Consider the following 21,405-nt stretch of genomic DNA (forward strand, 5'->3'; position numbering starts at 1 on the left):
ACGGATGGGGGGGTAAAAATAGTAATGGCACTGAAACAGAGCCTGATCCGTCGCTGCCAATATCAGCTCGCAGTCCTGTGGAGGGAACACGAAAAACCGAACTGGCACGGCTGCCAGCCCTGTCTCGTGTCCCGTGAGTCTACAGCATCTTACCCTCCGCAATCAGCTTGGACAGGTTTTTCAATTTGTTTTAGTCAGTGCTTTAATTAAGTGTACAATACTCTTTCAGAGATGTGGCACAGTTTGTTCATTCATCTATCTATCTTACACATGCAGTAAATCTCATGGAACAGACACAATCTTGTTAGTTTTAGACAGGAAACTGCTCGGTTTAGGAAAACATTGTCGCTTAGGGCTAGAGTTGGCTAAAATACGTAGATGGTAGATCCCTAAGATTAGACGACGTTCAAGTGTCATAGGTGCAATGATGAACAGGATTCAGGTTGTGGATTGGCTGGAGTTACAAATAACACCTGTTTAATTCAAACAGGAAACAATCAGCATCCATCCATCCATCCATCCATCCATCTAAAATCTAAATCAATTTTAGACTTCGGCTTTTATCTTCCCAACACTTTGGTTCTCTAGAGCCTGTAAACTGTAAATAAAGATGTCATCATAACCTCTATGATGTCATCCATAAGCTTATGACAGAGCTGGCTGCTCCTTCATCATCATCTTGGCAACAGCTGACCGCACCAAAACCCCAGTTTCACCCCTGTTATAGTTGTGATGAAGGAGAAAATCAGGCGAATACCAAGCTATAAACATGTTTATTTCTGCTGTTACGCTGGTTGGGAGTCTATGGGGAGTGACTCATCTTTGGAGCCAGCCTGTTCTTCCATGTTGGCTTCATTTTTCAGTTTCCATTTGTTAGACAGACACAGACAGTAACTAACATGTTTGATCTTGATGATTATGAAGCACTGTCACATGTAATAAGTTTAAATGGTGCAAGCACATGTCTTGACATGTCATGACATAACATGACATGCTCTTTTCACATGTGAAATATAATCAATTTGCCTTGAGCTTCATCTGTACATGTTTGATAAGGAATACGCCTCTGACATGCTCTGATATGCTTTTCAAAAAAAATTCTGTTTCCCATTAAACATGCAACAAAGCCTCCTGCCAGATCTTACTTGGAATAGAAATACCTGACCTCCTGAGGGCCCACCTGAAGAAATAAAGGTTACATTGGTAGAATAGAAACTAACAAGATTAAAGCCTCCCACTGGATATTCCTCTTTGTTCTTGTTTAACTCAGTGTCAGTAATGTAAAACATAAAAGAGCCTGTCTCGTACATACACTTTTTATTTTCCACCGAGAGACAGCCGAGTTGTCAGTTGCCCACGTGGTGGTGCAGTGTTACGATTCCGAATATGTTCTGTCTCATGCCCGTGGTGGTGTCGTGATGGGCCTGAGGTCGGGGCGATGTTGTCATAGCACCGACTTCATGGTTTGATTTCCACTGGCACGACTGAACGGCGAGCCTATTGACTGAGAATGTGAATGGGCAATCCAAGAAATTTATGGCCACACCTCATTCATGCATTCCTGATGCTGCGGGGAAAAGGCCAGAGACAAATTGTTAGGCAAATTGTCTCGACTGTGTGTGAATATATTTTCTGTCAGACTAAAAATGTGTGTGTTGTATTCTGTATGTAAAAGAGAGAAGCAGGCTCTGTGTGTAAGGAGGGATTTCTGCATGAATGAGGGAAAGGTCAGAGGTTATGGACAGTTGGTTTGTGTGTATGTGTTGTTTTAGGGAGCTCTATCCAACAAAATATGTTGTGTGTGTATGTCTGCTGCAAAATAAGTTTTGGAGGCAATGTAATTACTGTCTGAGGTCACTGGTTATGTTTACAATGCACAAGGTTTTGACACCAGAACCTCAGGCTCAAATCCCATATTACAAGATGTGCTTCGGGGCTGAGTTTCTTAACATAACCATAGAGCCAATATTTTGTTAGCAGCAGGCAGCACAGACTGCAGTGGACTAGTCATGAAACTAATAATTGAGTTGTCAGTCAACAGAACATTATACTGCTTCATTTTGTTAAATATTTAAGCAAGCGATCATGACCAGGCGGGATAAACACTGTTTGAATGGCACATTTCAAGCACTGGGAAATCAATATACAAATGTGCATTATACAGGAAGATTAAAAAGTAAAGGGTTCTCATTGGTCGAGTGGCTAGAGCACATCTCATGTTGGCATTGCCTGAAGCGGTGAACACCAGTCTGACTCCCGAACGCCTGTTAATCCCTCAGTTTCTCTCTCTGCTGCAAAAAATTTAAACAGAAGATTAAAGAGTAAGTAATGGTGATGATTACCAACAATAACAAGCAAGGTTATTATTGAATTATTAAACAGATTATTGAATTACTATGGACATATTGCGCACTATTTTATACTAACTACAACAAATGTCAACATCCTAATAAGGATTTGCTCTTCTATGTAAACTGAATATATGTGCACTATTGGACAGACTAAACAAACACTGAAGACTTTAGCTTGGTCTCTGGAAGCATTTGATTGGCAAACAACAAATCAATTAATAATAATAAAAAAAAAGTAGATTAACTGAGGATTAAAGTAATCATTAGTTCCAGCCCTAAAGGGAAGACCTCGTTGTTAACTATTTGTATCAATACAGTGTGTATTTGATTTGCTCTGCTTCTGTTGACTCTCCAGAACAAATCCAAGCGAGCTGAAGTTGTAATCTGAGCACACAGAGACAAAATCTCAGGAAAGTACACTTATTAAAATGCAGAGGGAGGCTGGGGAGGTGGGGAGGGTTTAATTGTAAGCAGCGGGTGCTGTAGGAGCACTGAGGAGCAGCGCGAGTGTTAGAGTAAGCAGAACAAATGGGTACGTGTACAATTTGCCGATGCATTAACAGTGACTTGCTATATATAGGCTATATATAGAGTATATACACACTGTGTAAAATGAATTTCCTTTTAAACATATTTGCTGCTGCAGTTTAGCTGTACTTAAATGAAATTCTCAGGAGACAGTTTGTAATAGGGGTTGTGTGTGTGTATTGATTACTGAGGAAAAAGCTTGTCCTGGGGCATCATTCTGTGTGTACGTGTGTGTGTGTGTTGGGCTGTTATGAGTGAATTGCATAATATGTGTATGTTTGGACAAGGGACCTCGGTTTTCCAGTCATAACTCATTGTCATGTTGCATGGCGTTGGAAATAGCCCTAGAAAATAGAGGAGGGAAACACGCACCCCTGTTATTTTGTCAGTGTCAGTTGTTTGGTGCAGTGACAGGGATAGGCTCGGGGGGAGGTGGGTGAGAGGAAGAATGGGGGCTGGCTGGCGGGCGGGCGGGTGGGTGGTTGGACCTTGAATCCAAGCGAGCAAGAGACCGGACCCAGCCGAGCAACGCACTGGCAAGGCAGGCGAAAATAAACAGCAGGCCTGAAGAATCAATTCAGCGTGCCTGTCAGAGGACTGTCAAACTCCCCTCCATGATGGACAGTCTGGATGTTCACAGTCTATTTGCCGCCAGGCTGTGGAGCGGTGAGTAAGTGAACCGTGCCGGGCCGAGCAGAGACAATATGAAGAGGGAGTGTAGAGCAATATCTGCTGTTGCCATGCTAGATCAGCATAAACGTCAAGGCCACTCTGGCATGGCCTGAGGGGTCTTCTGAGACCTCGGTGTGTGTGTGTGTGTGTGTGTGTGTGTGTGTGTGTGTGCGTGCGTGCACCTGTAGGTGGCTGTCAATGTGTGTGCGTTTGCAGTGTGGTGCATAATTGTCAGTGCGTGGTTGTGGGTGTAAAGTGTTAACATAAATCAACTTGAAATCTTAATTACTTTAATCCATTTACCTGTTTGAGTTGTTCTCAAGGTGCATATATGGTACATAAATACAGTGTGTATAAAAAAAAAACTAGATTAACTGAGGATATATACATAAATATATAATATATATACACATACACCTACATGAGGAGGTGAGATTAATTCACGGAAAATTCAAGATAGTGACGCTGCTGCAAGTAATTAACAGCAGGTCTCTGTTCTCATAATAATGCCAAACAACCAAGGAAAAAAAAAGCCAAACAGTATTGTCAGTAATTATTCATAATTATCACCCATGTGGTGGTCATGCTGAGCCACCCATAATGATAACACTTTTTCTTATTTAAACTTTGTCTGCAGCTTCGTAATGGAATTCAGTGCTGGTGCCAGATAATATCCTTCACCGAGATGTGTATTCCAGTTTTATCCCTTGAGCTGGACTTGTCAACACAGCTCAGTGGTGAGTGGATTTCAATTTAGACTTTTAAAGACAAAACCTTTAACGTCAGGCTCTAGCTGAGAGTTGGTAATTCAAGCGTTGTCACATTTTTCTTTGGTTTTGTTAACTTTACTCTTAAAATGAAACACTTTATTTATTTATTTTCATGCCTATATATGTCATTTATAACCATGATGGACACTTATTGCAGGATTTGTAAAATGATAGCACTGATTTGTAATGGCATCGTCTTCTGTTTAAAACATCTGCATGCATGCGGCAACTGATTGATCACGTCCCACTAGATCTTTGTAACAAACAGCTGCTTCTGTTATGACACATAAAACACTGACATGAACACGGAGGAAGAAAAAAAAAGTGTCTTTCATTCACGATGATGAAATCTGGAGACATGAGGAGAATCTCTTTGTTCTAAAACATCACAAATCTGACAATCACACTCTCCTGCAGACAGACCTGTGTCTCCTGCTTAATGATACGTTCCCTTCACACAGGTTCAAATCCCTGCTCTCTAATGGTGGTAATTGGGAATCTTTTACCTTTAAAGACCTTGCATGGCATCTAAGATATGTAAGGGGTTCTCGTACTTGTTCTAACTTCCTGCTAATTGGATCCCTACTTGGGACTATGCTGCATGTACGGGAAAAAGATGTGAAAAATGTGAAATATGTAATGGATGCTATTGATGGAAAAGATTCCCGTGTGCATGACTTCTGACTGTTCAGGTCACCAGACACCTCAGGGTGGTTGCATCATGATGACGTAGTTAGTGAAGGAGCTACTGAGAGTTTTACTATTTTTACACTGCTGGCCTTAGCAACAGCTGTTTATTTACCAGGAGGAACATCTATTCAACATCAAGCTTCATTCCTTTACTCATCAACAGCTGTCTGGAGGTGGAAAACAATGCAACTTGTTTCCATCACACATTTTCTTCTCTCCCACTATTAGCATGCGAGCCCATCTTCTCACTTTCCTCCAATCAGCCCTGAACACATACAGTAGCAGGGGGTGTGTTATAACCTCTGATATAATAAAGACAATCCAAAAGTTTTGCTCTGCTACAGAGCATTAGCAGCTGTTTACTTATTCTTTAAAACATTGAATGATTGACACTTTTTTTTTTTTGCTTTGTTTCCAGTCACTTCTGTATTGTCAGTTGTATCAAAAAAAATCACAGCCTCTCCATTGTTACAACGTGTTATTTGACATGGACTGTATTTACAGTTGCAACCGGTAATTACATGTGAATGCAGCTTGAGCCACCTGTGCCGCTTTGCACAGCATTAATCATCACACTTAAATTGGTCTTCCCATTTAAAGTAGAGATAAGTTTAATCATGTTTAAGTCGATAAGGTGAAATGTATGGAAATCTCTATATTTTCAGGTGTACAGAGGATTGACTGGGATGAAGTTATTCTATCGACATTTCTCATAACAGACAATTTGACTTGTAGTAGCAGAGCTAATAACAGTAATGATGTTGCTCTGATGAAGTGGTAAGTCAGCGTGCTCAGACCTTGATTATTATTGTTTACACCTGTGTCTGAGTGGTGTCTGTTGTGTTGTATCATCTGTGGGGACTTTTCCATGAACCAGCTCTGCTCAGCTCTTTGTGATCTGCTAATTAGAGAACATTAAAATGTGAGTGTTTGTGTACCGCTTCCAACTAAGCACTGAGCAAAGCATGTAAGCTTAAACGCTTGCTGTTTTTAAATGTATTCACACACGCGTTGCTCCTTCTAGTCCCCTCCGCTGCATGGAATGAGACATTTCTGTTGGGGATTTAAACTGTGATCAACTTTTCATTGAGTACTTCTGCTTAAACTCGGGTCTGTGCCCTCAGGCAAAAGGTACCACACCGTCTGACAACCTGCCCACCGACTGATTAATGCTCCCATCTGATTACCGATCACAGCTAATCCATAGCCCCACAGCACCCAGTGGTACATATTTAAACTGCCATTAACTCAGGCTGCTTCTGCTACTCCCTACAAATCTCACAGGTTTGAATAAGTTACTAAAAGAAGATGTCAGCCCGGTTTTATAACATGATTCAAATGCTGATACTAGACTCTTGACATCAATATTTAAAGGTTAATCAACATTAAAGATTAAACAACAAATTCCATCACATCAGGCATGTTTGGGGCCTTTTTTTTTAAAGATAAGCTAACAAAGTTTGTTTTTTTTGTTAAAGAAGCTATTTGTGGGGCGTTGTTCAGCTCAGTGGGTACAGCCGGCGCCCCATAGACAAAGGCTATAGTCTTCGCTGCAGCGGCTCCGGTTCGATTCCAGCTGTGGCCCTTTGATGCATGTCATTCCCCCTCTCTGTCTCCCTATTTTCTGTCTCTCTGCAGTTGTCCTATCAGTTTTGTTTTTTTTCTTTTTAAAGAAGAAGTTAGGTGTTGCTGTTTAGCCAATGTTAAAGGGATAGTTCAACATTTTGGCCACGCTATGAGATAGTTACGGAACGTTACCAGACGGAGTTGTTTTCGAGGCAAATACAGAGACTGCTTGTCGAAAAACTGCCTCCGAAGGGAACGCGCATCAGTGGTTTTGCATGAATTTACCTCTAAAACAACTCTGTCTTGTAATTCCTTTATTATGTCATAGCGTGGTGAATGTGCAGGTCACAACTCGTTTTGGAGTTGTTGGATTGTGTATTTGATGAGTTTGATGAGAAATCCCATGAGCCTCCATAGCGTAGCTTTGAGCAGCTTGCGGCTCTGCTCCGCCGTTCTAAAGATAGCTTGCACAATTAAAGGTAATGAACCTACTGCTAAAACTATACGGATTATGGCAATGGGCCAATTTGTCAAAATGTTGAACTATCCCTTTAACATTGAAAACTAGACTAGTAGAAACATTGTCAGTTCAGCATTAAACTTAATCATTCTAACCACTAACTGCTAACCAGCGACCGCCATCTCATCGCATTCTCATAGCGACTCACTGTAGCCTCCAGTAGCGCCTCTAAGGGGGGGTGTAGTGTAATACAACCTCTTATTTTTGTCAGTGCACCAATAGCTGAAGCTCTAGTTGAGGAACCAAAACGTGCACCAGGTAATAAACCATGTCTGCTGTAACAAAAAAGGGATCCACTCATAAAAACATTGCTCACTGGCACGACTATTTGTGAAAGACAGCCATAAAAGATGGAGATGGCTTTGTATTCATTATAGGGTTTGCATTCAAGAAATCAAGAAAGACAGTATGCAATCCAAAAATGTGGCATAGGTCGATTTATCCTGTTTTGGGGACAGATATTGAAAGAAAGAAAAAAGGTGATGGTCGATTGTCCCTTCCGTCCTCTGTTGACCCTCCTCCCTGTTTGTATCACAGCGGCTCTCTGTGCCGGTGTGTTCATGCTCCATTGCTCTGGCCTGAGCGCTCGACTTGCCTTGGGGTGTCTGGGTCCTGCAGCACAAGACAGTAAATCCTCCTGTGTCCTGATGGCTATTGATTAGGTATTCACATCCTGCCTTCTGCTCAGGAGAAATCAGCTCTGGCCTCTACTCTTCCCTCTCTCTGTTTCTCATCATCTCTCTATCCCTATTCACTGCTACACTTTTACCAGCGGGCCCTCACACGGGTATGACAGCATACGGTGCATTATGCAGGATGCAGACACAGCTTTGTGCTTTCTTTACTCGGCATCTCCTCAGCTAAATAAATATCATGCCTCCGCCTTTGTTTATCCAGCAGTATGACTCTCCTCTGTTCCTTCTCTCCTCCCTCTGACACTGCGTCTCTTCCACTTCCTCTCATCCCTCATTTTCTCTGTGTCACTCTGCCTCATCTCATCCCTCTCTCCTTCTCTGACCTGTCACTCTTCGTCCGGTCTCGCTGGGACGTAACAAGCTCTCTGTCTGTAATTACCACCCGCTGAGGGAGCAGCGAAGCATGCTCCGGTTGCGTTGTCATCCCTGATCATGATAATGTATGCAGATGAGCCTGCAAATATAAATCTAGTGTTTCCCCCCCACTCGGTGGAAAGGCCTAAACTTAGCTGACCAGGCGTTCACCTCAACCACTCGGTGACACCGGCTGCGAAATGCTGAGTGTGCAAACCCAGTGAACCCAGTGACATAAGCAAACAAACAAACAAACCCTCAGTGGGGAAGTAGCTTTGGTAACACATACAAACATGAAAAAACAGAGACTTCAAACACAAACAACAAAGGAACAGGTCGACATGATTAGTGTGTATCTCTCTAATAATAAAAAAAAGAAAGAAAGAAACTCATCAGCTTTGTCCTCCTTCTGCCCAGAAACTCACTTCCTCAAACACTAAAGCAGTGTTGAAGCATGGCAGTAAAGGTAATTTAGGAGACAAAAATTACAGCTAAGCTATTTATAACTGAGATGTGAGTAAACAGTACACAACGGCGCAAGTTACAATCAAAACTCGAATACATCATTTTTATTTGCTCGGTATATCTCCATGCTGCAGTTTACTGTGTGAATTTACAACCCCTCCCACATGTCATATTTCAACACAGCTTTTACCTAAAAATACGAGTGTAATATAGTTCCCAGGTGTAACTGGATTTTTTTTATTTTTTTTATGCATTTTTTGTTTTTTACTGCATTGAGTCAATCTCAGCAGGGTGTGTGTCTGAGAGTGAGTTGGGGCGGTGTTTATATATACAGTATGTGTGTGTGCGTGACAGAGAGAAAAGGTGTGTTCATGATTGTGTGTGGGCGAGTAAAAACGTGTGCGAGAGGAGCCGTGCGTGCGTGCGATTATTATATGTGTGTGTGGGTGTGTGTGACAGAGAAAATGATAGAAAGAGAAAGGTTGTTTATTTAGGATTTTCTGTGTGAAAGCGGTGTGCGTCCATGTGTTTGTGTCGGTGCGTGTTTATGCATGTTTATGTGTGTGTGTGTGCAAGAGATGTGTTTCCCAGATTGTCACTGTCACTTTTGTCAGTGTGTGTGCATGTGTTACAGAAAGGGGGATTACTGCATGTATGTGTGGGTGTGAGTTTTTCTGCCCAAGAAAGAGAGAAAGGTATGCATTCTTGTGTTTCACGTGGGTGTGTGTTTACTTGAGAGATACATGAAGATAATGTGCGTCTTAGATTTGATGGATGTGTGTGAGACAGTGTGTGTGTGTTTGTGCGTGCATGCATGTGACGTAGGATCCATAAAATGCCGATCCCTGAGCTGGAGGGCTGCCCAGGAGCCTCTGCTAACCCTCTCTTAGGTGGTTTAGGAAGCTATCGATTTCATAGTCCTGCTTTGTTTTTCCGCTTTCTCATAAATAGCAGATCAAACTCGCTATCGCCCCTGTTTGTTTTGTTTCTTTCTCCTGCGGGCTATTTACTCTGACATTTCCACCACTATCCTTGTTACATGGTGCAGCAAAATCATTTCATTTTTTGCCGCACCTCTGCAGACTATACCAGGGGCAATACCTTTGATGGTGATGAAGATGATGACGAAGAGTCAGGAAGGAAAGTACAGAGAATGAAAAACTTTTGATGAGCACATAATGATGATCATAATAAAAATTAATGGTGTATAGGAGCACAAACACTGGCGCTGGCAGTGTTAATGTAGGAAAACATTGTCCATTGAAATGATGAAGGGTCAGTTACCCCAATTACAAGAATATGGATATTTTCTCTTCTCACTTATATCCCCTGTGGTAGCTGTACAGAACATTTTTGGTTTTATTTGTCAAGAGTTTGACACATTCTTCCCTGATATTTCTGCTCCCAACTCAGAACGCTGGAGGTGAACGAAATTGTGTTTGCGGTGCTCACAGCCTTAAGAAATCACATTTCAAATATTCAGCAGCCAAGAAAAGAAACAGTGTCACTGTGTCACTCAACAAAAAACCTTAGAGATGGACGGAAAAACTGTCCCAACCTGCTCCCCACTTCCCCTCGGCCTCCGTCTCTGGCTGTCTAGAGGTCAGCCTCCTGCTCATGGCCAGAGATGACCTCTAGATCTCACCTTCGCCATCTGCCCACCAGCCATGTCCTAACCAGTATTGTCAGTGTGTTCTGCCTCTTAGTCGAATTGCTCCAGTTGTCTGTTTGGCCTCTGGTCTGCCTGTGGTGTCCTGCTTTGGATCTGCAGCCCCTGGGCCGTCCTCCAGAGTGGCTCCGTCTGTCTGGCCTGCCTACAAGTCATCTGCCTAAGGTTTCCTGCCCGCAGGCCGTCAGCCTGAGGTCTCCTGTCCCGCTTGTAGGCTAAGTGTGATTTCTATTATTAAAGATATTTTTGCTGCATGTGCCAGGCTTTGAGTCTGTGTTTGTGTCCTCCTTGACTGTGCTCATATCAGCAAGTTGTGACAAAAACCTACCAAAACTTTTTACCTGGGCTACATGGAGAACATAAAATTACTTTTGGTTGTTTTTTGGATAAACTTAATCTGTAATGGTTAATTTTATGGCTTTATGACGCTTGAGTTTTGGATTACAATAAAATTGCCAAATAAAGCCGGCAGCTATGGATTACTTTCATTTTTAATAAGCTGTCAGTTATTGAATTGTTTCCTATTACAATATCCTCAAGCAGAGGGTGATGTCATCTAATGTAACAACAGTCCATAAACCCAAATGTTTTCAAATGACTATAAACATAGACAGTATCGGATTCTCACATTTACAAATATCAAATATTTTTTATTTTCCATGGCACTGTATGGATAAACGACAGCTAACTGTGGTATAAACTACAGTAGGTTACTCTGAGCTAATTGTTATTTAAGCTATATGGCTAACATTAACTTATAATAGATCCATGCATAGGCCACAGATGGTGATAAAGCTACTCAGATAAAACTGTAGTATGATGCCACAGTAGCTAACTTTTAATCTATGGTAGCTAACTGTAGCATAAGCTTCAGTAGCTAACTGTAAATCAAAATAGTCTGCAGCCAATGATAAATAATAATGATGATAAACCAATGGATCACGGGTTAATTCATCATTGTTTTGTTAGTGCTACCAGTTGATAAGTCATGTCCAGTCATATCCCGTATGCTCTCAACTAAACCCTACTGCTACTTTGATTGTAGCGATTTGAACTTTTTACTTCAAATCCAAATGATAATCGTCTGCCATAAACGGTCAGTTTCGTGGCTAAACGATGGTTGTGGTGAAGGCAGTACTGATATTAATAGACTGATGATGATGATGAGCAGGAATATGATGACAATGTAATAATAATACCGATGCTATAGCAAGAGTAACGACATTTATAATGATGATGACGGCGACGATGTGATTGCCATTTTGAGGCTGATGAAGATGATAATACGCTGTCTGTAATAATCATGACAAATGCGCCGTAGATGAGAAAGGTGATGAGGTTGCCAGTGGTAATAAGGTTTTTAATAATATCTGGACCAGATAAGAGTTATTTTGAGAAGTGCGATGTTTGTCTTGCTCACACAGGTTTCTTCCTCACATGTCACCCGCATGGTATTTTGGGGATTTTGACATGAGCATGACTGCAGCGAAGTGAGAAGAGGAGGTGTGTTTCCTTCTGTGCTATTTTTAAGGCTTTTACTCAGAGCTATAATATTGGATTGTCATATGAGACGAGATAATGTCTGAGAAGATTTTCATATCCTGAAATAGCTTAAATGTTGGTGTTTTTCTGGCCTCATGACACATCGCACAGTTTTTTAACCTTAATAGGCTCTTGTGTCTGAGTTGAATAAATAGTTAATGCCTCTGTCTGTTTTGCTGCAGAGTAATGTCCTGGCTGATTTATGTGATGAGCTCTCAGACGACACCAGAATTACAGCCATGGTAGCGTCAAGCTCAACATCATTTCGCTGATGTTTGCATTGATCACAGTTGGCAGTCGCCAACGGTAAGGTAATCCATGTGAATATAGATGTCGCTTAGTCATAAAAACACAATTATGACAGTTTGGTTTCAATCCACCTGTTTTATCCACGTTGTGTGTTGAGTGAAGAATCACATTGAGTAAAGAATTAGCGCCATCAGCTGTTCATTTTGACAAACCAACGCATTACTTTGCATTTTCTTTTGAAGATTTTCTCAAAATAATCATTCACATAATTTACACAGCATCTTAACAGAAACCCACTTATCAGTTTATCAGGAAAAAAGAAATATCACTAATGTGTCACTTTTGTCTGACAGGACTTTACTCTTACTCTTCAACACTCGCCAGCTAATGGTTAGAAATTAAAATTGCAACTGACCTCTTGCCATGTAATTAGAAAAAATGTGAAGATAAATAATTGAAACCACTGCATAAGAGTTTCATTAAGATCATTTAAAATGAAAATGACTTAGTAGAGTTTTTGAATTTTGCCTATTTGAACTTTTGAGTAGTGGATAAAAGCACAGACATGTAACATGTGACATGAGCAAATCCTTTTTTTTAAAGTTAGGAATTACAGTACAGCCCATCCTTTGTTTTAACATTTCAGCAGCAACATTTCAACTCCTACTGGGTTTTTAAAGGATGTCCCGTTGAGCACTTACATGCAGTAGAGTCACTGTGCAGGTTTACTAGCGACATTTCTCGGCAGTAACAGTGGCTTGTTTTCCTTGGCCATTAACCCGGATTAGTCTATAAACCTATGCCTGACTTCTCTCAGTATTTTCCTGTGTAAATGTCTTCCGAAAGCCCAGAACAACATTACATAATTAACCGGGGCATTTGGTCCAAAACATTGTGACTCTTGATTCTGTCATCATTACCAATACATACTTTTTCTGTATGATAATAATAACAAATTGGTTGTTTTTAATGAAGAGGGTGATGCTGGTGAATGGATGTAAAAGCTGTAATGAGGAATATGATGATGATTATTGCTAATGATGGAAATGACTTGAAAGAAATACTAAAGAGTAAAGATGCCGACATTAATCAAGTCTGAATCAGAGGGAGTGGAAACTAGTGGCAGTCTAAATCTAACAGAGGCCATAGAGGGACTAAATCATCTTTGTAAGCAGTAGCTCATCCCAGTGTCAGCACAACAGCACTAAAAGACTGTTCCCTTATGATGAAATGCATAATATGGAAAAGCTGAAAAGCAACTATAGAAAGCATTTATCTCAGCGAGAAATCAGCGATAGCATAAGGGTCCAAATTAGTTACAAAGCTTCGATTCATACTTGCATTTAGCTAATTTCCCACTGAATTATCATCCCAATTTATCTCACAAATGGGATCCAAATTTGTCTCTCTTTTTAGGGGATTCATTGGGGTTTTGAAGCGGGCCCTATTTGGTGCGGATATGCAACTCCAAGAACACAGATGCTGTGTTGTTTGCCTCGTCAAGAGCTTCGAACCCCCCACAGATGTGCTCATTTCCCTAGGCAAGGGGTGGAAATGACATGCCTCTGTGCAGAACTTGGACACCCCCCACTAATGATATAGAAATACACAAGTAAGCAATTCTGCTGGGGACAGATCCTGTCTCATTTGGCAAGATTTTTGTTTATATGTACGCGGCTCTATGGCTCAAACAGTGGCCTTATGTTGCTTTCCATTTTCAGCGGTAATTATGTTGAAATCAAAGGGAAAAAAAAACACCCTGCGTTGTTTGATCTGTAAGATAAAGTGTTAATGAATGTGCAGAATGTGAACACACATGCTCATGAGGGCACAGAACTGAGTCCAATTGAAAGAATAACTGTGTCTAATGCACCTCATCTGCCATTGATTGTGGTTCCTTCAATTGTCCGTTGTAATTATTTTGTTGGAGCACTGCAGAGAGCCGTTGACCACAACCTTGCCCTGGGACTTGCTGCCAGCAGAATAATAATAAAGTACGGGAAGAAAATTGAGGCCAGTCTCCACAGTCTCAGGTCCTTTATTCAACATGAGTCAGATAGCAGAATGTGTTTGTATCATTTTGTGAAACCTAAATTAAATCTAAGTAGATGAGAGCAGGCCCCGTTACTCAGAGGACTTTGTTTCAGTGCAGAAGGAGGAAGGAGGAGAAATTTAATATGGCTGAAACTAGCGTTTGTGTTGGCAGTGTTGATTGTCTGTATGAGAGGGGTTTAGAAGAAGCTAGGCCAAACTGAACCACTGGAGTGAGCTCTGGGGATAAGTTGAAGGATTAAGGGAAAAAAGGAGGATGGGGGTATGGGGGGAGAAGTTTCGAAAAGAGAGAGAGAGAGGGCAAGGGAAATGAAGATGAAGTGAGGCAGAGAGAAAAAGGGAAACTGTCTAGAACGTGTTGAGACGGAGGATGAATGTTTGAGGCTATAGCCTTTAAAAACTCCAATAAAGCCAGCTGGCTCCTGGCTGCATTGGAAAATGGAAAAAAGGAGGCTTTGAGTGGCGAGCGAGTCCAGGGGCCAGTGGAGCGAGGCGGGGCCCGGCGAGGCCGAGCGGTGGGGCAGCCGTCTACTGTGAGCGAGAAGTCATTTACAATAGTTAAGGCGGGGTGAGCTGCACTTAGCCGGGCCAAGAAAGAACTGCAGCTTTCATTGTGCAGTCTTCAACACGACTCCAATCCATCATGTGTTTGTAATGAAACACTAGGTATTCACAGCGCAGAATTATTCATCATTCTCCTACAACATGAATAGCCATGCTTTCAGATGTGCCTTTTTCTTTCACTGCCTATATGCATGACTTATGTACGGCATGCACAGCCTTAAAAGCAGCATGAGGTGAAGTTGCGAAGGAAATGAGTGTGCTGGGCAATGATATACCAATCCTGTCTGGCCGGGCTGCAGTAATGAATGAAGAATCCTGCTGTGGTTTCACCGTCTCTTCCCCTGAACCTTTGGCATTAACATCTTTTCTCAAAGTCAGGCAAAGACAGAAAAGGTACCTTGTGTGCTTCCACTGTCAACCTCAAAGATGGAGCTGTATCCTCTAAACCAGTCGTTCCTATCCTTTTTTGGGTGTGTGACTCCTTGAGGAAATAAGGCAGCTTTGAGGAATGTGCTTATTTGCTCCTTTTCTGAGAGATAACCTCACTCTGACATGGAAAAAAAAAAGCACCTGCAAACACCTGTGTGGCAGAATAATTAACATGTTTGTTCAACCTGTGCACAAACAGAAATATAAAAATGATCATCTGTGTTTGAGGGAAGTCACATATCGGAGGTATTTTTTTGGACAAAAGAAAAAGGAGAAAAGAACAAAACATCCAGCTGCACTGGGTGTTCGTATCATCCCAAAGTAATGTGTCACCATAGCAACATTACCAGTTTTGGTAGCAATGCGTCTCTATATAGAGATGGAAAGCAAACCCTGCACTAACCACCCATATGGTAACTCATAACATCATCAGAGATGCTGCTCAGGTCAAACTCTTTAGAAAAACTACCTGAGGCCAAATCTGCCATTTATATTCCACTTGTGGATAGATGGACGATGTGATGAGGTCATGACATTGTGTTTTGATATTATTCAGCAAATATATTATCATTGTGTTACTTATATATGAGTATAAAGGTGAGATTCTTCAACTTCCTTTGTGTTGTGTTCACTGTAAACAGTCTGTTGTGGCATTAGAAACTTACAGGAGATAAGCAGCTAAGCAGCACATGCTGGCATCACACTGTGTAGCTAATCTCTGCGGTGGTGTAGTTTGTGTAGCTTCATTTTGGAAGCAGTGCACAACAGTAAGGTATAATGTATAGCTTCAGCTGACAAACTCTAAACCCTTGACACGAAACCATAAGTAAGTGGATGTGGGTTATGAGCCGTTTCTAGTACCAGATAAGGAAAACACAAAAGCTTAGCATCTGGAAAATAGATCTAATTCTGTTTGTTTTTTTCTGCTTTCAAATCCTATTAATCATCCTTCTTCCTCTCAGATTTATCTTGTGATTCCTCGGGGGGGTCCCGACCACCTGGTTAGGAACCAGCGCTTTACGCCGCTAGTGCTTCAGGTATCTGCTCTTAAATTGCTGTGGCATGAGGAACCCACTCCCTCGGGAGAAAAAGCTGTTTATTTTTGGAGCATGAACAACATTATCCAGGCCGAAAGCGTCTCCTAAGGGTATAATCAATGTTTGAATATATTTAGGGGAAAAAATAAAAAATAAATGTGAACCTACTGTATCTCAATTTCCTGATAACATGAAGTGTGGAAAAGTTATCAAGTGAAAACAGAGGAGAGTTATTTCTCTGCCAGAGCGCTCTAAATATTTCTTCCACCGTCTTGTCTTCTTGGCAGCGGGGCCTTCTCGCTGTGATCTGCAAGTCTGGAGCAGGATAGGCTCCAATGGAGGAAGTGCCATCACTGGTGCTGAGCGTTGCAGGCGAGAGCGAAAAAGGTGCTGTATATGTTTGACTGCGAACACCCACTGTGAGGGCGTGAGTCAGGGGATTTGGCCTGAATTAAGAGCCTGTGCCGAATTGAGAGATGGGGCTCACCTCGCCGCCACCCATAAATCCCAAATGCTCTCATTATTAAGTGAATTCATCTTGTCAGGGGCCAGGACATGGCTCAATTGAGGCTCCAGATTGCCGTCCAGCTTTATCGAGTGGTCTCCCTCCCCTCAGACGGAGGGAGGAGATGCCCTTGCCAAACGAGGCTAGCCCGGTGACGGCCGCCATCGACATCTTTACAGCTTCATCCTCCACTGACTTTGCATATGCTTACGCCACATACTCTCACATTGTGCTGAGTCACAGTGATTTGGGACCAGGAATTTGTTTTGTTATGGACGGGAATAGATGCAAGGGGGTGTGTGGGTGTGTGTGTAAATATGCTTGTCCGCTCAATACCTCCATTTATCTTGCAAAGTTATGCTGTGTACCCCTTTGTTTTGTTTTTTTGGCTCCAAAATCACAATGAAAGACCAGCCAGCCAAGTTACTGTGATCATTTGAATGTTATCCTCTTGTTGACTTTTTCTGCAAATGTGCAGAAATCAAAGTGCAAACATTAAAAAAAAGAAGCACAACACCTCTTTCTCTCCATGTTTCTGAGCTTTTCTGTGGGTGTTTTATCATTAATCTGCTTTGCGTCCTATTTAACATAGCTATCAGTGGGAGAGGAGCCCCGTCTCAAATCCCGCTGGTTAGCAGACTGAAGCCAGCATGGCCACTGTTGCATCCATGCTTTTCACTCTAGGTGTGTTATCATTAACGGAAGGCAGATAGCAGGGAGAGACGAAACACGTGGCCACTCGGCCGTCAATTTGGCAACTGCCTCTCCCTCTCTCTCCACGTCTGAAACTGTGCAGTGTGGTTTTCATCAGCGTGCCGCAGAGTTCAGTGTGTTTATGTGGAGGTTTTATTTTTTTCTGTTTGTTTTTTAAGGTGGCTGAGTGGTCTGCGTGATAAGCCGGGGGCAGGATTTCTTTGTGAGCAGGTTTATCCTTGGCTCTGTGTTCTCAGCGAGAAGGAAACCATTTGCAGTTTTAGTTAATTTTCTTGTTTGTTGAGGCTCAGCTGGCCATTTGGCTGGGTCAGGGGGGGTTGCTACAATGAATGCTGCGGCCAGATTTAAATGCATGGTAGCGGTTTGTTTGTAGCTGTATTTAAGAATGATGTTACGTTGGTTGAAGCACAGGGATTTATAATGTTTTCATACTGTGAGAGCAGATGGTACCTTTGCATGTAGCCTGTGGAGTTACCTTGCAAACACATTTTTTATGGTTTTCATCAAAACATGTGATGTGTGGATCCTTGTGGCCTAATGAGGATCAAGGTGAATGTTTCTTTTCATTATAACACCTGTATTGTAGATATACTCTTTAACATTGAGCTCGAGGTCTTCAATTCTTTCCTGTTCATGGTGCATCGCTAAATCTCTTTAGACACTACTGTACTGCCAAAAGATAGTGCTATTGTGACATTGGTGTTATGTATTTTGAGATAGCAGCTTTTGATAATAGACTTTTTTGCACATTTCATTGTCTTCATGTTTTGGAATTACAATAACTGAACCTTGAACCTTAAAGATGGATGTAGTTTCCATGACGTTAACTACAGGTTTCTAAAGAGCGGTTGTGAAGCTCAGGGTGAGCTGCTGCTGTACTTTGGCAGCGCCTGACTCAGCCAAACTCCTGGCTAATCCAAAATTGAGCAAAGGGGAGGAGGTGAGACTTCTGGTGTGTGTTGGTTTGTAGGAGGCATTAGTTCAATTATGCAAAATTTGAAGTCTTAAGAAAACGTAATTGAACAAGTTACGTAAAAAATAGCCATAGAGACCAAAACCACCTCTGCACCAGGCTGTAAACATGTTTGTTTCTGCTTTTAAATTGGGCATTTTAACATGGTAGATTATGGGGATTGATTTTGTTACTTACAAATCGGAGGTTGCTGCTTGGATAGCCGCCCTTTTTTCACCACAGGAAGTTTCAGGAACAAACACCTTACCTGCGTTTCAAACAGAAACTATAGGATCTAAATTTTGTTTCTCAGCCAAAGTTTTTGCTGCCAAAAAAAGTCCTCCTTCAGTATTATTTTCCAGCACTATCAGGGTGGAGTTTGCAGGGTTGACTATCTTTGCAGGCAAACATGAACAAGAACCTTTAGCTTCAGAGCTGAGTTCCTGCAGCACCATATTTCAAAAAAAATGAGCTATTGTGTTTTATTTGTAGATTTTTTTTTTCAAATGTTTAGCATTTGTGTTGTCAGAGTGGTGAAGAGGTTTTTCCTCTGTCTTTTTTGCTTCTGTTTTCTTACATGTTGAGCCGTCAATTTATTTTGGGCGTTCGCTTCTTTTTATGTTGTTGCAGAGTCTTTCGAATAAAGAGGGATTTGAGTAAAAAGTCTCTGTACCTCTCTCTCCTTAAATCCTCCACACCCTCGTTACCAAATACAGAGCATTTTGAAGTTCTCCAAAATAAACTCACCCTCGCTACTCTCTGTGTGCTGCACAGTCTGCAGTGCTGAAACCTGCCACACACGCCGTTCGCACAACATAAACCATATCTCTCGAACCATTCACTGTCGCTACACCTCCCCATTTACAGCAAGAGATCTTCCAGATAACCCACTATCTGAAAAATTAGAATAGTCACTCAGGCTGCTCCTCTTCAGCACATTTCTTTAGCGGCTGCAGATTTGTGACAGTCTCAGCCGCCAGGATTCAATTTAAATCTCCACTTGACATGCTGAGTATGAGGTGGCCCTTCAGAACAATCTTTTTTCTTTTTTGATGGTGACAAGGATTTTCCAGCAAGTGTATTTGCTGAGTGCAGCGCCTGATTTGGAAATGCCCTTCTGTACAGGGCTTGACCTTGCTCGCTCACTTTTACAGTGCAGTCAAGTGAGTGCAGCTACTGATGACTTTCATAGTTGCGCGGCTTTACTTCCTCATCAAGCCTAAATGTCAGGCACTGCCACAGATGGAGGAGCTGGAGTCATTTACCATAGCTCATGACAGTAAACACAGGTACCGCCATCAAGCATGAGGAGCTACAGGCGTAACAATTTGGGAGCAGATGTCAGCAGCAAATAAAGAGCTCTTAAAATCACATATCATAAACCTTGAAATCTCCCAGCTTGGTTCAAAGCTATACTAAAAGCTGTTGACCTCAAGGTATTGTAGTGCAGCGTGCAACACAATCATTCACCACATTTACTCTGCAGTGCAATGGCTGCTGTGTGACTCAGCAGCTTTTATGAGAAATAAAGGTGTGAATCACACAAGAGAGGTGAGATTGGAAATGCTGAGGGGTGTGCTCTGAAAACGAACAAATGCTGGGAACTCACAGTCAGTCAGGATTAATGAAGCCCTATTATGACACAGTGGTGAGATGTTTAGTAGGCCAGACAGCCAGACAAGTGTATACAAGCTTTTCACTTAGCGCACACATGGCAAGAGGATTTTTGATTGTTTCCAGTCCAAGCTAGATATATTCTATTGATTTATCTTAAGTGTTTTGTCAGCAAATTGTCAGAAAATCCTTAAAAATGCTCAGGGTAATCCCCCTAAACCAACCAAATTCAATGATAACGTAATAAACAACAGAGAAAAGCAGCAAACTCTCACAGCAACTAACGAATGAATGAATGAATGAATGAATTAATTAATACTTTATTTCAAACATGTGAATAACATATTACACTTGAAGCACTAGTCGATAAAAACCTTTGTATGTTTGAAAAGGAGTAGGAAGAAGCATTAGCTTATTAATTCCTACCCCTTCTCCACCTAGTACCTAGTACTATAGGTTATCTTACTTCCTATATCCTGTTTATGTTTGGTATATTTTGTTGAACTTAAAGTTAAATCAGTTTTCAAAATAGTTGCTAATTCATTTTTGTCTGTTAATTGATAGACTTGTTTTAACACAACAACTGCTGCAGTTTCATGTTTTTAGTCAGGTTTTTTCAGTCTCACAGCAGTAGCAAACTGGGCTTTGATACTAATGATTAATCAATGAGGAAATTATTTGATTGGTACCTGTTTGATCATTTATGAATCAATTGTGAGGATTTTCTGCTTTGATACTTTTCTAATGAGAGGAAACTAAATATCTTTTGATGTTTGACCAAGCAAACAATGAGAATTTGAATCTTAGGGGAACATTTTGAGTTATTTTTTACAGACAAAATAACAGGTTAATTAATGAAGAATACAATCAACAGATTATTTGATTGTGCAAATACTCACTTGCCTCAGTAGACATTAGAAGAAAGCTGTAACTCTGCCCATTTTATTAGATTTACTATAGTGTGACAACATAAATGTTGAGCACAGTGACTTTCTCTGCTCATTAACATTACCACCATGAATTTGCACCTCAGTATCCTGATTGCTGCCATCTATATTATACCATATGTATATGCTGCAAATAGGACACCATGCCTAATCCATATATGATTTGGATGATGACGATAATGATGATGATAGTGGTGATGTTGAGCACTGTGGGTGGGCAGAAATCAAGGCATGGTGATACAGGTTAGGTGGAAACCGCAGTGAGAGGCTCAGCTTGCTCCACTGTGAGGAAACCTCAGTGACACCTACTGGCAGCATGACAAGCATTAGCACGCCTCCTGTAATCACAGCGTTCATCTGAATTCCACCAACAGTGAGGCGTCACTTTCTTTACTCAACCAGTTTAAGTACCGGCTACATTTACATATCCCCAGAGGCCTCTCCCAGAGAGAGGCTGAACATGACAGGAAATAGGGAAAGTACACAGGGATTACAGAATACACACAGTATAAAAAGGGGG

At 41.5% G+C, this 21,405-nt stretch overlaps 1 long non-coding RNA gene across 1 annotated transcript; it reads left to right on the plus strand.

Annotated features, from left to right (window-relative positions):
• The first annotated feature begins 10,448 nt into the window (after window positions 1–10,448).
• LOC146961486 (uncharacterized) lies at window positions 10,449–18,662 on the plus strand. Its single transcript, XR_015035184.1, has 4 exons — window positions 10,449–10,490; window positions 11,705–11,783; window positions 12,005–12,128; window positions 13,488–18,662. It is a non-coding gene; the product is annotated as an uncharacterized LOC146961486 (long non-coding RNA).
• Window positions 18,663–21,405: the final 2,743 nt, after the last annotated feature.

This window comes from Trachurus japonicus, chromosome 24 (genome assembly GCF_045865225.1).
Source record: "Trachurus japonicus isolate A0001 chromosome 24, Traja_1.0".
Taxonomy (NCBI): domain Eukaryota; kingdom Metazoa; phylum Chordata; class Actinopteri; order Carangiformes; family Carangidae; genus Trachurus; species Trachurus japonicus.